The sequence below is a fragment of the Frieseomelitta varia genome, unplaced genomic scaffold (genome assembly GCF_011392965.1).
Source record: "Frieseomelitta varia isolate USP_RPSP 00005682 unplaced genomic scaffold, Fvar_1.2 scaffold_871, whole genome shotgun sequence".
NCBI lineage: Eukaryota > Metazoa > Arthropoda > Insecta > Hymenoptera > Apidae > Frieseomelitta > Frieseomelitta varia.
This window is the reverse complement of record NW_025110669.1, coordinates 568721-586173: the sequence shown is the minus strand read 5'-3', so window position 1 is coordinate 586173 and position 17453 is coordinate 568721. Positions and strand designations below refer to the sequence as shown.

The following is a 17453-nucleotide window of genomic DNA, read 5'->3' as shown; positions in this document are numbered from 1 at the left end:
TATTCCAAAGTATTTTAGCAATACCAAAAAGTTAGAACGTTGGATTCCATTCTGCGCGAAATATAATTAAATTGATAATTACATTCTAAGATTGAAACGCCACTAAAGCGTCAGTCGAATTTTCATCGAATCTCATCTGCTGCAAATACCAAAATTCGCAGTATCATCCTGCGCATCCGAACCGTATGAACCGGCGTTCACAAGACACCCTGCACGATCTACAAAGGAGGACACGACCAGGCTCGTTAAGTCGATCCCTTTCTTTTTTTTTCTCTCTTTTTTCCCTTCCACGGAGCGCGTTTAATTCGACGGCGAGGTAGGCGGACACTTTGCGGAAACCGATCACACACAGAGGCACGGTTAAAACCATCGATCTTTCGCTCCACCTTCGCGGTTGATTGATTAACGGACTATTCATAGCGCCCGTTTTATTCCTTCTGTTTCTCAATGCGAGCGCGCGTGCCGACGCTACACGGGGCACACATCCATCAAAGCTGGTTCATTCCGTGCGCGAGATCTCCGCGGTCGCGTAACAGAAACAGAAACAGAGGGAGGAAACGATTGGCGGCATTCACGAACTCCTCCTACGCGAGTGAACAGCTCTTTGTGCTTGTAAACGAGCGTTATCTTTGGCTATTGATACGCGAGAGAAGGTGACACGCGTCAGTATTTCCTCGACGATTCTTTCAATCCTGGATGTTTTAATAAAACCGTCGACGTGACTTTATTGGACGGCGCGAGGGTTCGATGGATGGTGTATCGAAGAGCACTCTCTCTCTCTCTCTCTTTCTCTCTCTCTGAAGCGCATGGATCTTTCTTCGACTCGATGAATTTCCACCCGATGATCCAATTTGCACGGGGCTCGCAAAGATATTCTTCACGGATATCATATTCATCGACGTTCGTTGTACCGGAGCATTTTGGAATTTCGTGCTATTAGGAAGTTTGATCGAGTTTCGGACGTAGCGAAGAGCGTAACTGTATATTTGGCAACGACAACGAAGAATTTCAAGTCGGTAGCCTCGAGTGACATAATTTTGTAAAAAAAAAAGATCGCATGGCGATCCACTTGATCACATTTTGAAGCGTGGAACTTCTATTTTTGACAGTCAGTTTGTTTATTTTCTTTCGTGTGGCGAATTGGGAAAGTAAGGACTACTTCACCCTCGAAAATTATAAAAATTCAAACACGCGTAAAATATTTTGTTCATACATCCACCATCAGCTTGAAGATCGAATTTTTCTTTTTACAACGACTTCTCGAAACTTGTTGAATTGAATATTAGAATAAATAGACAAGAAATCGTTCAATTCTAATGTTCAAAATTCAATGAAGCGGTGAGAAGAATTTTTATAATTTTTCTACTCGCTACCTGATGTAAAATCGTCTTCGTAAAGCAAAAGAACGATCTGACTACCTCCAAAGTAAAAGCTTCGCGCTTTAAAACGGGATCGAGTGGATCGTTGTACGATCTTCTTTAAAAAAAAAAAAAAAGTTACGTCAGTCCAAAGTATCGATAATTTTTCACTGTCATCGGTACACGTTGATTACGCTCTCTTCGCTGTATCCGAGTAAACGGGGAATTGGAAAATCCATTTCTTCTTAAAGTTAAAGAAGGTTAAAATCTATTTCTTTCAGGTAAAGAAGTTAAAGAAGATTAACCGTCTTTTCGTCCATTTAATCTCTTATTCTTCGTGATTAATATACCTGCCATTATTGACGGTAACATTGGAGAGGAGCTGGAGGATCATCTGACACTTTAAAACACGTTGGCGTCGTTCACACGAAAAAGCGTGGAGGCAAACTGACTCTGACGCAGGTTTCATAAAACTTAAAAAGTCGATGCACGTTTCAACGTGTGTTAGAGTCTGACAGTTTCGAGGTGCCTCGCTTTCGAGGCTGCAAATATCACCAAGATCGACAGCTCCGAAACTATCTAAAGTGTCATCGACTTTCCAGAGGATGCCTCTGTCTCCAACGACTTAACGAAGATCCAACGGACGAGATTAGCTAAACGCAAAGAGAATCCAACGAACGACTGCGAGAGATCCGCACCGAGAACAAGAAGTTCTTCGTTGGAGTTCGCCTGGAACTCGAGTCCGAGTGCAGATTGTCGCATTGTCGTCGGGACTGTATACTCTCTGGCAGTATAGCAACGCGTTAGAAACGGCTCCCTCGGTAGTTTCGTCCAATGGACACGACATGTACCCGCTCTCCGCTTCCTCTTCGTCGCTAGTCCGCCAAGCGATCCATGGTCTTTCTGCTCTGGCTGCCCCCGCCGCGAGCAAAGAGGACGGGAGGAAAGAGGTTGAATTGCATCGTTACATCACCGGTTACTTAACCGTGGACATAGTAACCCGACCGTCAGCATCGTAATGCTTTTAAATAGACCGAAGCTTGCCAGAAAGTCTCCCCGAGAGTCTCATTCCCTCTCTTTCTCTTCCTTCCTCTCGTGCCCTTTTCGCCACAACGTCGTGCAGTCTTCCGTCTCGTTTCTTTGTCTCTTATCGAGAGGCCTTTTCACTCGGTGTACACACCAAGACCTCTGCTCTGCTTTCTCCTTCCTTTCTCTCGATCTCGTCCCCTTGACACAGAGACACCTCCGGAGCCGGACGTCCGGCTCACCGACACACGACGGCCACATCCAGCTTCTCGATTTCTTGAAACACACGACTCTCTTAGCTCTCTCTCTCTCTCTCTCTCTCTCTCTCTCTCTCTCTCTCGTCGATCTTCATCCCCTAATCCTCGATTAGTCCGGATAAAACGTGGTAAACAACGGAAGGAACGCTACTTTCTTATATATATACCGTAAACTTTGAAAATGTTTTAACTAATTTAGAAAACTGTTGTTAATTTGGTATTAGGTTTGATTTTACAAAACAAAGATATTCGGTTTTTAAGGAGGCTTTATAGCTTGCAACTCACTTTCCTCTTTGATTTATATGTTACACCGGTTTGTCCGGATAAAACGTGGTGGACTACAGAAGAAACGCTACTTTCGTGTATATATATATACCGTAAACTTTGAACATTTTTTAACTAATTTAGAAAACTGTTGTTAATTTGGTATTAGGTTTGACTTTACAAGACAAAGATATTCGGTTTTTAAGGAGGCTTTATAGCTTGCAACTCACTTTCCACTTTGATTTATATGTTACACCAGTTTGTCCGGATAAAATGTGGTGAACAACGGAAGGAACGCTACTTTCTTATATATATATATATATATATATATATATATATATATATATATATATATATATATACTGTAAACTTTGAAAATTTTTTAACTAATTTAGAAAACTGTTGTTAATTTGGTATTAGGTTTGATTTTACAAAACAAAGATATTCGGTTTTTAAGGAGGCTTTATAGCTTGCAACTCACTTTCCTCTTTGATTTATATGTTACACCGGTTTGTCCGGACAAAACGTGGTGGAGTACAGAAGGAACGCTACTTTCTTATATATATACCGTAAACTTTGAACATTTTTTAACTAATTTAGAAAACTGTTGTTAATTTGGTATTAGGTTTGATTTTACAAGACAAAGATATTCGGTTTTTAAGGAGGCTTTATAGCTTGCAACTAACTTTCCTCTTTGATTTACACCGGTTTGTCCGGATAAAATGTGGTGAACAACGGAAGGAATGCTACTTTCTTATATATATACCGCAAACTTTGAAAATTTTTTAATTAATTTAGAAAATTGTTGTTAATTTGGTATTAGGTTTCATTTTACAAGACAAAGATATTCGGTTTTTAAGGAGGCTTTATAGCTTGCAACTCACTTTCCTCTTTGATTTACACCAGTTTGTCCGGATAAAATGTGGTGAACAACGGAAGGAATGCTACTTTCTTATATATATATACCGCAAACTTTGAAAATTTTTTAATCAATTTAGAAAATTGTTGTTAATTTGGTATTAGGTTTGATTTTACAAGACAAAGATATTCGGTTTTTAAGGAGGTTTTATAGCTTACAACTCACTTTCCTCTTTGATTTATAAGTTACACCGGTTTTCAACTGTTTTTCTTAATGCGGTCCATATACAAATATAGATACGAGGCAAGTAGTTTAATAGTAAGACTAGATGTCGCGCATCCATCCACATGTGTACATATTGGACATGATTTACAGTTATTCTTAACAAAAACTATTGCGAGTACGTATTGTCTCTTTTCACGATTAATGCGGTTTCTCTCTGACAATGAGTTAAACTTGATGAGAATTGTTAGAACTCTAAAGGTGCAAATCGCGACATTCTACAGACGTAGAAACAATCCTATTGTCAAACCTTCCCAGCATAGATGTAAGCGTTTGTACATACACACGTGTGTAAGGTATGATCCTTTTGACCAAAATAACACGGTTCTTTGTACACTAAACTATACCGTTTATTGTACTTTGTACAATAAACTAAACCGTTAATTATAAAGCGTGTGTCGAACCTCAATACTGCTCTTTATTTCTTGTCCAAGTTCCAAGTATTTCATCAAGAATCACAAGAATTGTTAAGCGTTTGACACGCGAATTAAATGAAATTCGATCTTCGCGGACAGAAAATGTGACATTTATTCTTCATTTTCAACATTCATATTGCAAACTTAACACTTAGTGAATAAAACAATTTCTATACTCTGAAAATGTCACAAATGCAATATGTACTTATAAGAAAAATGATGAGAGAACGAATTAATGATTCGATAATCCTTTATAAACGGCACGATCTCTCCTCAAGTGGAATTAATATTGGAAGTTTTGAATAATTAGAATTAACGAGAGACGACCTTCTCCTTTCTCTCTATAAAAAAATTTGGAAACAAATATTTTATACGAATTTAAAAAAAAAAAGTACGATAAATTTGCAGCAGCGATGGCAGCGGAGGGGGAGGGGGGAGAGATTAAACGCGCGCGAGTAATAAACCGCAGGTCTCGTAGAGGAGGGCGAAAAGGGTAGGGAAAGGGCGGGATGTGTTCATTCGACGCGTTTACCTAAGCGAGGCTAAAATTTCTCGACACCCGGAGCCTAGGTGCCTGCTACCTATTCATGTTTCCAGCCTCGTAATGCACATTTTTCCCTCGTAACGCGGAATCGCGGGTCCCCGTGTTGAATTACGGCGAAAGTTTGTACACGCAATATGTAACGAGACATCACGCTGTTCATCCGAAGCGTCGCGTCGAGATAACCCGAGACGAAGCACGTTCAACTATACACCCGTCCGAAAAATTATCTATTTTTTCTTCTTTCTTTTCTTTTATTTTTTTTTGTTTTGTTTTGTTCGTAACGCCGTGGAGTTTCTCTTACTTTACTGTCGTAGAATTTTGCTGCCGGCCAAATTACGAAGAAATTATTCCGAGTTTTTGAGCGAGAACAGCGAATTATTTCATTTTTTATATTCAGCATTTTCCACAATAATTTACCGAGTAATCGAGTTTTGGGTTATGAATTTCTATCGAGCAAATGAAAATCACAAGTTTAATTCTCACGATACCGTGGTATTTTCTTCATTGTCGTAGAAATTTTATTATCACCAGGGAAATTACGAATTAGTCTGATTTTGAAGCGAATCACTAAATAATGTTGCAATTCATTTTGCGAACTGATCTTTCTCCACTCCAATAATTCTTCCAATATTGAATGGACAATATGATTTTGCACTGTGAATTTCTATCGAGAAAATGACATTTATAATTAAAAAAAGGAGTCATCTTTTCAACTGAATCGTATTCCAAACAATTTCAATTTGACATTCTTCTTTCTCTTTTCGTCGTGAGGAAATCGCAGTAATTCACCGTGTTACGTTCTAACCGCAAAATGAACCAGAGATAAATATCGCGAACATTCGAATGTTCATTAGTCCGGAGTGTGTTTGGGCGAATGGCAGAAATTAATAATAGGAGAGAGAGAGCGAGGCCAGGATTGTTTCTTCCCAAGCTTCAAGTTCAGAACGCCTAGCAGCCACTGACACGGTGCCAAATGCCGGGCATTTTACTCCATTGCTTCCTCGCTTTGAGAGCGTGATGTATTCGTGGCCAACGAGGGAGTGAACTTAATTGCGAGTGTCATCCTGCGGGTACACAATGCTGTAACACCGCAACGTGTACACGTGACTCGGGGATATTGTGCCGGTGGTTGCCAGCGAAGCAGCCTGATCGAGGATCCAGCAAACCCAGAAACATTAATATCTATCTCTCGTCTAGGTGCCTCAGGTGCAGTCTGTTCGCTGTGCTCGGATGTTGAATTTTCGATAGATCTCTTTCCTTTTTTTTCTTTTTTTTTTTTTGCCCTGTGAATTTCCAGCCAAAATTCTGATGTATTTCTCTTGGACCGGTTTTTAAACACTTATGCGAAATTTAAAGGACCAGGAATAGGAAATATTCAACGTGGAGTGCTGGTTTGATTTTAACTCTGCTGATATTTAAATTTTAATACCAATTATGTAAAAATCGATGTAATTGAGATTCTCTGTCTAAATCATCCTTTAACCGTCCTTCGAAAGTCAATTAAATTATCAGAATTCATAGTTGATCAAGACCAAAAATATATACGACATATTCAAAATGGAATGTTGGTTTAAATTTAGCAACAATTTGATAATAGTTACCAATTAATGTAATTGAGATTCTCCGTCCAAATCACCCATCCCTCGAAAGTCAATTAAATTATCAGAATTCAAAGTTAATGAGCCAAATAAGAGAGTTTGCAAAGATAAAACGAGAAAGAAAGAGGCGAAGGATTGCAAGTTGTATTAGCAATTACTAGTTTAAATAGCTAGCAAAGAAACGGCAAGACAAACAACAGTTCAATCTTCTGACACAAAGAATCAAGAGAAGAGGAGAAAAATCTTCGAATGTTATCCCAGATCGTCGCTCCGTAACCGATTTATTCACCCACGCGAGACTAGAGTCGCGTAAGACAATTTCCTGTCAAAAGATCCGAAACGCACATCGTTTTAACTCGATATCGTTTTAACTTTGTTCAAGACTTTATCATCGTAGCGAGCCTCTTCGCGACTAACTTGTTAACGCGTTGTCAAAGGCACAGGAAGTTAAGACAGCCTTTGAAAAAGCAACTGCGTCAGTCAACGAGGCTTCGTCGAACTTGCGCGCATAGAAGAGCTGGTACACCGTGAAACCTCGTCAAACAAACTCTTCTAATTCAATATGGAAGAGTATCGAGCACGCGATCATCTTCGTTATTACAGTGAAAATTCGTCGATTCTAAATCGAAAACGTTGAACATTTTCATGCAGCATTCTCCTTTTGCTCCGATGGTATTAAATCGATCAGCAGTGAAAGTTGAGTCACAGAGTCTCTTCCTGCTCGGTAGAGTTCCAAGTATCTGTTGCTCAGTGGAATTCCAACTGACGCATATGGTTTGTGATTATTTTTTACTGCAATATTTTATCTGCGACACTTCACGCAATACGCGTGCTATTCCGAGATGCGGTTCACGGTTAACAATCGATTCGAGATTCATCTTGGCGAGTGAGTTAGAATGTTTCTCGACTGATTGAAGCATACGGAACATGTCATTGACAGACTGCGGATTTTTTCTTAAATTCGCAAATTCGTATGTTTAATTAAGAGAATCGTATGATTAACGCTTAACAGCTATCTGATACGGCTGAGGCAGAAAATTTTCCATCAGAGACACTGAAAACAATAATTTGCACAAGCTTTCATTTTACGAAGAATCATTTAAATATCTAAAAATGAACTGCTACGTATTTACAAAATTTATAACAGAAATTATAAATCGATCGCTTTCACCACTTTGGCACTTCCAGTCTCTAGAAAGTCATTTTACCTATCGAAGATTATAGAAAGCGTTGTATCTTCGATATTTCATATACTTTTTCACGTTGCGAGTGTTCGGTGAAATTTTGTCAAGCAATTTCAAGTTCTTGGCGACTGTTACAACAATCGAAACGTCGAAGATTAATGATTCCAACACGTGTAATTTTCCTACTTTTCGTGCGTGCGCAATTTGTGCAACCTTATCACGAGCAAAACAACAAATTGCTAATCCTATCGCGTGCGCAAAAAAAAAAAAAAAAGAAAGAAAGAAGAGTCCTCTGGAAGCTAGGTGGATACGTCGTCTCTTACGTTGTTTGTGGGAGACGAGCCAATTGGAAAATCGAAGCTAAGACGATTACATCGGTGCCCCCCTCCCTCCCCCGCGCCTCTTCATTACGTACGCCCGAGCAGTCGGACCGATTTGCCTAGAGCGTGTGGGCCCCGGCTCTACGTAATGGATTTTGGCCGTTTTCCAATGAAATCGTTTATCGATCCGGGGGCTCGATTGGTAATTTCACCGCGTCGTGTGTATCGACTGGCGGTTAAAGAGCGACGATTACTCCGATTCGAATATCCTGACCCGCTTCCCAAGGCAAACAGACCGGCTTTTTCCGCGTCGCGACTTCATTAAAATCCTGGAGAGGGGGTGGGGCAACGTTCTCGCGGAACGGATAAATTGTCATTAACAGAATTAGCGAATTAACTCTGGCCGGATCGTTCGATTATGTGCTGTGTGTATGTGTGTATGTGTGTGTTTGTGTCTGGCGACGCAGAAAACTCCGTTATCACAGAGATAACGCAACTGAAAATCAGAGAGAGGTCAAGGAGAGCGAGAATCTACGCGCGCGAGAGGAATATTTTCCTACTCCGTGTTTCCCACTGATTGGATTTACCGTCGAACCTCGCGCTATCATTCCGCTACGTATATTTTACGCTACGTCGGATTGTGAAGCTTCGGAGCGGATTCGACGAATTAATCCCGCCGCGATCCTTGGGATTTTTCATCGATCCGATTTGCTCCGCGGTTTGTTTAAAACCAAGCGGCACGGGTGGAGGAGAGTTAATCTCATAATTTTCAGAGCGATTAAAAGAAGAAACTTTGTAATTAATCTGTACCCGACGGAATGGGATTGAAGTGAAAAGAAAAAAAAAAAANAAAAAAAAAAAAAAAAAAGAAGAAATATCTACACTCGGTGAATTCCGAAATGAATGAAGCAAACGGTGTACATACTGTTAAGAGAAGAAAGAGAGGGAGAGGAAGAAACTCGGTACTCATCCACATGATTTGATTTTAATTTTCCAAGTTGTACCATGTTTGAGGATTGTTCATGGAGTAGAATCACTTTCAAATTTAATTCCATCCGTCGGAACTTCACTATCGCGAGTATATTGGGAAAGTTTCAGGCCACGCGAGTGTCCGAATACCTGCACATAAGCTGCATACAGCGCGGAGTGTGTGTTTCAAAAATGCCTTGAGCCCAGGGTGCGAGGATTATAAGACACTTTTTGAACTCGTTCCCCTTAAAAACGCAACTACGGAGAAAGATAACATCAGAGATCACAGCGATACGAGTTGTACAATGTTGCTAGGAATTAATCATGCATGAGTCGTCGTAAGATATTTTAACCAGCAACGACCGAAAGATAATATAAGCGCAGTAGAAAGAATTCACAGGCCGAAATAGTTCAGCATTGCAGCAAGCACAAGCCAGTATTGTATTTTTAAATCTATCCAGTTCCGGTGTGTGAAAGTCTTGTTTTATTCAAATAAATAGTTCAGTGAAACTGTAAAGTAGAGGTAGCTAACTGGCGGTCCTTACCCCTACTCTCCTCGTCGCCAGCGCTATCCCCTCCACTGCATCGATCTCTCCGCTTGGCTTGGTAGGGAAATTCAACAGACTGAGAGAGTGGGATTCATGCACGAGGAAATTTCAATGTAGTGGAGAGATCGATGCAATGAAAGGGGTGGCGATCAGGAAAGTAGGGGTAAGAGTCGCCAGTTAGCCACCTCTGCTGTAAAGTATAATTTTTAATTATATCGTTACAATGTAACAATGTTCCGAAAAGAGAAAGAGAGAGAGAAAGAGAGACTCGTTCGACGAAACGTTCCTCGTTTCTTAATAAATTACGCAGAGAAGCGAGAATGTGTTTAATAACCTTCGACGTTTCGATCTGTTTCCCCCTTTTTCCCTCGCTTTTTCAGCGTTTATTACACTTGACCCGAGCCCGACCTGAGCGCGAAACAATGGAAAGGGTTCGGGAACGGACGCGGATCTGTTTCGCGGCGCGTAATGAATCGGTCCTATTGTAAAATTTAATTACGTTTTCGGTAATCGACAGCGCCGGATCGATTGTCCCTGCGACCGAATGCAATTTGCAAACCTAATCGCCTGTTGCGGTTCGCGAGTAAGGCATAATACCAGTTTGTCAACCGCATTACCGTATTTGATAAAGTTCGTATTAACGTGGTCATTAATGCCGTGCCCCCGTTAGCCGTGTACAACGATCGTTGTTCCAAAATCGGCCACCTAATAGTCGGCCGATGATATCTCTGTAATAACTTATGTTATCGATTGATTAAGGGCCTCACGAGGAGAGGGGGAAAAATGTTACTTGTCGATGATTCAGTGGAACTTGTTGTTGGTAAAATTAATTTTCGAAGAATTTGTCGAACTGGGCTGTCTAGTGAATGGACGGCTGTATGCTAATCTCTCACTGGATGCGCGTTTACGTGACATTCGTACATATAGGGTGGACAAAAAGTTTCTTCCCGCCCATTTTCTTTTTTGGATAAAATATCAATGTAAGAAATATTTAATTTTATTAATTTCAAACTAAAATTCTTAATATATAATATAATATAGATTTTATTTAACATATAACAAAGAAATTTATACGGATTTATTTCAGTAGAAAGTAATTCTTAGCTCACCCCATATTTGCCCTAGATTGATAGACCAATATAATCGTGACAACCGAATCTCATTACATAAAACGTACAATATGGATGTAAAATTCTCGTCTGCGTTAAGTGTTAAAATATTTTCATCGCGCATTGTACGTACAACGTACGTGATGTATTTTTACAATGTATAATATAATCTTTCAACGTCGTCGGGAGGGAAGATATATTACAAACTGAAATTTCCTGGAGAAATTCCGAACGCGACTCGGAGAAGTCCGTTTATTAGCAACTCTATTCTCTCTTTTCGTTTTCAACGAAAGTAGTGTTGGAAAGCAGCGGGAAACGTGCGGAAAATTCTCGGGTTCAACGTTGAAACGAAACGTTTCTAAAAATACGCGAAGAACGCCGCAATTTCGGCGGCTCGCGGCTCTGTCCCAAGTCGAAATCTACGATTATTTAATTCAAGAGGAAGAACAGGCTATATGTGTATAGCGGAGCATTATAAATAAACCTCACGGATCCTCGAACTCGTATTTGCGTACCGTTGATTACGTTTACGCGTTTCGTCGCTTTGCTCGCCCGGCGTGAAAAGCTCCACTGTTTTTTCTAGCGATTTCCACGCGAGAGAGCTGAGACGACAGACGAGCCGCGGAATAAATTTGTCATCTTATTAGGGTAATCACTTGAGCCGATGAAGTCAAAAGACGTGAGAAGATCCTCTTTTGTTACTATTCCGCCAGTGAGACAGTCACCCACGTCGTGTGAAATGGAATTGCTTGCGTCGAAGAAATTGCTCCTCTGTTTGTGATTGTGTATCTTAGTGCTAGTAAGAGTGATTGTCTTTTTTTTTTTGTTTGAGAGAGGAGGAAAACGATCATAAATATATTTTGATACGAAAAGAGCAGTGACATAAAAATCGAAGACTGAATTTGTAAAATTGTTTGTCAAAAAAGTTTTATTTTGACATTCTATTCGATGCTCTACTAATTTCGAATTGTTCTTTTCGAGCTACACTCGCGGTATAAATCATTCGGTTCCGATTTAAAGGAGAGAGCAAACTGCAATTCTGCTTCGAACTTTAAGTCCCATTTCACTAAATTGAACGAGTCAACGAGTACAAATTGTAAATAACGTTTCGACATTTTGTATCTAGAAATAAAGTTAATAGTAATTAACCCTCCGACTACTGAACCTCAGCGTTCTGTGCCGGGGTCATTTTGATTCACACGGATATGCCACTAATGCATATTTAGGATTGTTCGGACGGCTCACCGATATTGTACCAACACAGTGACAGACATCCAACTCATATAGGAACATGTATAATAAATATAGTCACATGAATAATAAAGTTATATATATTTACTATACATTTATGTCATTCACTGCCAGGAACGTCTTGTGCAGATTGAGCAAAAGAAGACAAAGAAAGATTGCTCGCTGGCAATGAGGACATTGCGTCAACAAATAGAAACAACGGGAAAAAAGTAATAAAAAGAACAAAAATAATAATAAAAACAGTACATTAATAATAAAAATAGTAAAATATTAAAATGGTGCTAAAAACTAAAATCTAAATAGTAAACACGAAAATAATATAAAATACCAAATACAAAAATAGTATAAAATACTAAATACTAAAAAAAATAATACAAATTATTAAATACTAACTACTAAAATACTAAAACAATAATAAAAACACTAAAATATGAAGTAAACTTTGAAACAAAAGATTGCTTCGCTTTGCTGCACACGTCTTTCTTCCTCAGAACGTTACCAGAAACTGATTTTTTTTTTTCGTCTTTAGTCGTCGTCACTTGGGCAATTTGGCAAACACATGGCACACAGCCGCATGATGCGTTAGTGCGATCACTAACACAAGCAACTCCCAGCGCAGGTCAAAACTGTGACCTCGGCACAGTAGGAGGGTTAACAGTGAGTAACGCTTATCCAAGAATGTTAGAAAGAAAATTGCAGGCAAAGGGTTAACAATAATCACGAGGGTTATTGAATTATTGTCTTTCGTTCCGGACTGAAATTCCACGTTCAAAATTTCGTTCGCAATCCTTTGCTCGCCTCGGAAATTTTACTTTCACTCGCGAACGGCTCTCGGTTGAAACATTTAAAGAAAAAAAAGAAAAAAAAAAAAAAACGAACGAAGTGAAAAAGAAAACGCACCAAATCAACACCATTTGGTAAACCGTTGTTGGTAAAATTTCGCTGGCAGAAGGCCTGGCGAACGAGCGGGGCCAGACTAGTTAGTCAGCGAATTCTTCAATTCTTCTTCGACCCTTGGCGAGGGCCAACGACCCAGAGAGAGCAACGAATACAAGCTAAGAAGCAACGCATTACGCCTCGTAGCGATGGAGTTAACCTAGGGCAGGTAGTCGGTGCACGCCAGGTATGCGTGTTATCCTCGTGTTCCTGTTGCAGCTTCCTCTTTCGTTCGCTCTCTCTTTCACTCTCGGCTCCCATTTTCTCCTCTTTACTATTTTTCTTTTCTTTCCTTTTCTTTTCTTTTTTTTTCTTTTCTTTTCTTTTCTTTTCTTTTCTTTTCTGATTCCCTGGCCTCCTTTACCGGAGGCCTCGTTTCATCCGTGTTGCCAGACTCGATATGCCACTCGGCCAGCAAACTCGTTCACTTCTCGATCTCCCTCGAGCCTATCGGGCCGAATAGGCGTTTTCAAAAGGGTCAAATCGAACTGACGGGACACACGGCCCCGATATTTCATCGGCCGCCTTTCGAATTAAGCGTCTTTTCGTAGCTCACACGTGAACGAGCCTTTTGTGCCCGCTCGGAGGAAAACCGGAGGGCGATCGTCGCGAGATTACACGCTCCGTAACGCTGCTAGCTTCGAACGGAGCTTCGAATCTCTCCGAAAGGCTACCAGGGACCTTTCTTCTCATGGTTCGTGAGACTATGAGTCTCTGCGATTTCGACTCGATGGATACACCAGTTCGAAAGAGGTGGAAATCTTATTTTATCACGCTGGAGATCTCCAAATATTTCGCGAATATCTCTTTCGTCAAACGTTTCTCGAAAACATACACATATATAGTACGTGCCGACTGAAATTTCTGTCTAAAGAGCACTGTCTTCGTACGTCTCGAAAAAGTCAGGAGACCGATGATCCTTGCTTTTTGTCAAATCGTACTTTATCGTGAATAGTTCAAATTGTCGAAGATTTAAAATTAATCGAGAATATTTAAAGATTCGTTCCTGCGAATATTTTCTAGAGACAGAAGATTGACAGACTGATATTTATGTTAAATGCTGCAATGTGTGTTTCGAAAAACTTAAAAGTCACAGTGATTAACTATTAAAAAAAAATCAAGTCTTATTTCGTCGCAAGCTCGCGAATATTCAACGTTATAACGTTTAAAATTAATGAAGAATATTTCAATTTTACTTCCGAACGTTTTCTAGATTAATAGATGCATTGAAATTTATGCAAAATACTGTGATACGTTTCATAGTGACTAAGCCTTGTTTTTCGCAAGAATCAAATCTTACTTCGTCGCAGCCTCCGGATTTCAATTTAAAATTAATCAAGAATATTTCAATTTTTCTCGAACGTTTCCTAGAGACATTTGATTATCGATGAATTGAAATTTATGCAAGATACTTACGCGATATGTTTCGAAGAAGTTGCGAGTCACATTGACTATGAATTGTAAATCCCGCCTTTGCAAAAAAAAAAAAAAAAAAACAGATCTCATTTCGTCACAGGATCATGAATATTTAAAATTACAATAAAATTACGAGCATTTAAAACAAGTGTCAACAATATAAAATTATAAATATTGAAAATTACAATTGTCACAAAGTTATATATCCTAAAGTTATTACAAATATCACAAGGTTGTGACGTTCAAAGATTAATCAAGAATATTTCAATTTCTCTCTTGAACGTGACTTCCTAGAGACACGTATTTAATTATTACCACGAGATTGATAGATGGATTGAAATTTATGCAAAGCGCCGCGATGTGTTTGCTAGACGGAAGATTAATAGCCAGCGAAGCGATATAAAAATGATTTTACGTAACCGCATTTCCCCGGCTAATGAGAACGACAAAAACCGAGCGGCGATAAGGCGAGGATTTTAATTCACAGACAAAGAACAGTTGCAAATCTATCCGCCGCGTATCATTACGCCTTATTGGCCGCGATTAACACGTTGTACGACTGCCTAATTGGCGCCGTCGGTTTTGTTCGTGTTTTGCATACACTTTCGCGATCCCCCTTCGCGATTATTCATTCTCTCATGCGCGACAACCGGTCGGCGAATACAACTTTCTCCGGCGCAACGCAACCAACGACATATAATACATATTCGCGGCCGAACCGCGACTTGGTTCCAACAAATTCGTGTCCGCGTTGATCGAGCGAATTCATTTCACCGACATCGATCAAAAATTACATCTCCGCTCGTGTTAACGCGGATTCAGAATTACAAATTACCGAAATTTGTAACCGTGCGTGGTAACGTATGATATTTCCGAAAAATATATATATATATGGTACGACAAAACGGATAGAACCGAAGAAGATACTAAATACGGGCACGCGACTACACGAGTCGCGGCGGCGTTAACCTTATTTTAAGGTTAAGTGTCAGAGTTTCGAAAGATTCCGGGTGCTAAACTTTTCCCCCTATTTTCAGGGAACTTCTCTAGTAGCTACCCTACTAGGTTATTTTCTCTCTCTCTCTCACTTTTTTCTTTTTTTTTTTTTGTTACAGACACACACATTTCACGTAGAGAAAGAGAGAGAACACAGAGTGTTGAAAAAATACGCTCAATGGCAGAAACGTCAGGGGCTCAAAGCCGTAGGTCCATTAGACAAAATGCGGCAGCTGCAGAAACGGAATGGCTACTCTCGTGCATCTTCTTTGAGCCTCTCTCTCTCTCTCTCTCTCTCTCTCTCTCTCTCTCTCTCTTTCGCCGGGTACACGTTAGTTAACGCGATTACATCGGGACCGAGGTAATATACCGCCTCGGGGATCCGCGTCAGAGATGCAAACGTACGATTCTTATTAAGCTGATTACGCTCATTAACTAATGCACGCTTTGTAACACGTCGTTGATCAAAGTCGCGAAAGAGAGAGAGAGAGAGAGAGAGAGAGAGGTGGGGGGGGGGGGGAGAGAAGGGCGGGTTCTGTGCACAGGGAATATTGGGAAGAAAGATAAATCAGGGAAACGGTGTTGGAAGCACCGTCAAGATCGAGCTCGCGATTGGAACCGCGCTTGGAAACTTTCCTGTTTCTCTCGTAACACCTTATGGCGAAGTATAATTGATGGCACAGGATATGACTCCGAAGTTTTACACGGGGAATATGCAGGTGTGCGATCGTTTTCGAAGTTCCGAGAGAAGAATTAGCGCCGGTGATTTATGTAGTATCGCTGGATGCGTACGTGTATATATATGTATATATTTATATCGGAGTATAATCGAAACGACGAAATAGTCGGAGATAAAGATACCGTGGAGAGTCGAAGGTTTGACGAGAGTCGAAGATTTTCATTGCAGTGATTGATGAAATAGAAACGGAGCAAAAAGGGCAAAGAATCAGGAAAGTTTCGGTAATATTTATAGAAATTGAGAAAATAAAAGAGATCAGAAAGAAGAAGAGTCAGTGAACAATTTTTATTGAAAAATGCAGGATCAAAGTCGAAAGTTTGAGAAGATTTTTATTACGGCGATTGAAGAAATAAAAAAAGAAGAGAAAGAGAAAGACTCAGGAAAGTTTCGGTAATATTTATAGAAATTGAGGAAAGAAGAAGCGTCAGTGAACAATTTTCACTAAAAAATACAGAATTGGAAGCTACGTTTTTAGTTTCCACCGGGTCCTACGCGTTAATAAGCGAGAGTTCCAACAAAGGTATTGTTAAGAATTTTGACATACCTTCTGGACAAACCCACTAAAATGAATTTAATCCACGATTCTCAGTAAAGTTAATTAGAAAATGAAGCGAGAACGAAGTTCGATTGACGTTGAAACGAGTCGGTATTAGAAATTAACAAAGAGAAGAGCACAAAGAAGCAAACGAAGAGGCTACAGACTGAAGTTGGAAGAAACTGGCATCGGACTCGATTACTCCTGACGAAATCTCGCCGCTCGAGGCGAGGTCAAAAGTGGCCGGGGCGAATTCCGAACGGGCGCTGAAAATTTGCATGTAGCGGATAAAACGTCGCGAAGAAGGTCCGTCTAAAGAAAACCATTTCAAACTTTTCGCATCACGCCGCCCCCCGGAAACTTTCGGGCTCGAAGATGACCGTGAAAGGAAGAACGGCGGAGAAGGAGAAGAAAAAAAAAAAAAGAAAAAAAGATCGAGAAAAATCGAGGGAAAAACCGAGACGAAGAAACCGAAACGAGGCTACTGGCGAGAAAGAAGTTGGAAAACCGTGTTACAACAGCCTGAAAGCGTCTAGTTATCGGCTGTGGATTCGCCCGCAAGATAAAGAAAAACTTGAGAAGAAAGAGCACTGGTTTGTTTCTTACAATTAGTAATCTCAAGCGCGTTTCGAAGAAGATTCGCTGTTAATGGAGAGGAAAAAAAAAAAAAAAGAGAAAAAATGGATATTCTACTATATCCGATGGGTCTCTGAAACGCCCGAGGGACGCATTCGGTTAGTTCGAATGGATCGCAGTGGTTATTAACTGGTTTCCATTAAAAATATTTTGATCGAAAGTTAAATTGATCTAATAATAAAACTTTGACAATACAGATTAATTCTAACC

At 40.0% G+C, this 17453-nt stretch overlaps 2 long non-coding RNA genes across 2 annotated transcripts in view; one reads left to right on the top strand and one right to left on the bottom strand.

Annotated features, from left to right (window-relative positions):
* LOC122536783 overlaps positions 1–17453 on the bottom strand; it is a 102090-nt gene that overhangs the window by 72664 nt on the left and 11973 nt on the right. The gene's annotated exons all lie outside the window — the stretch shown is intronic.
* On the top strand, positions 2224–16748 carry LOC122536784. The gene is made up of 3 exons (XR_006308473.1): positions 2224–2353; positions 9411–9412; positions 16738–16748. It is a non-coding gene; the product is annotated as an uncharacterized LOC122536784 (long non-coding RNA).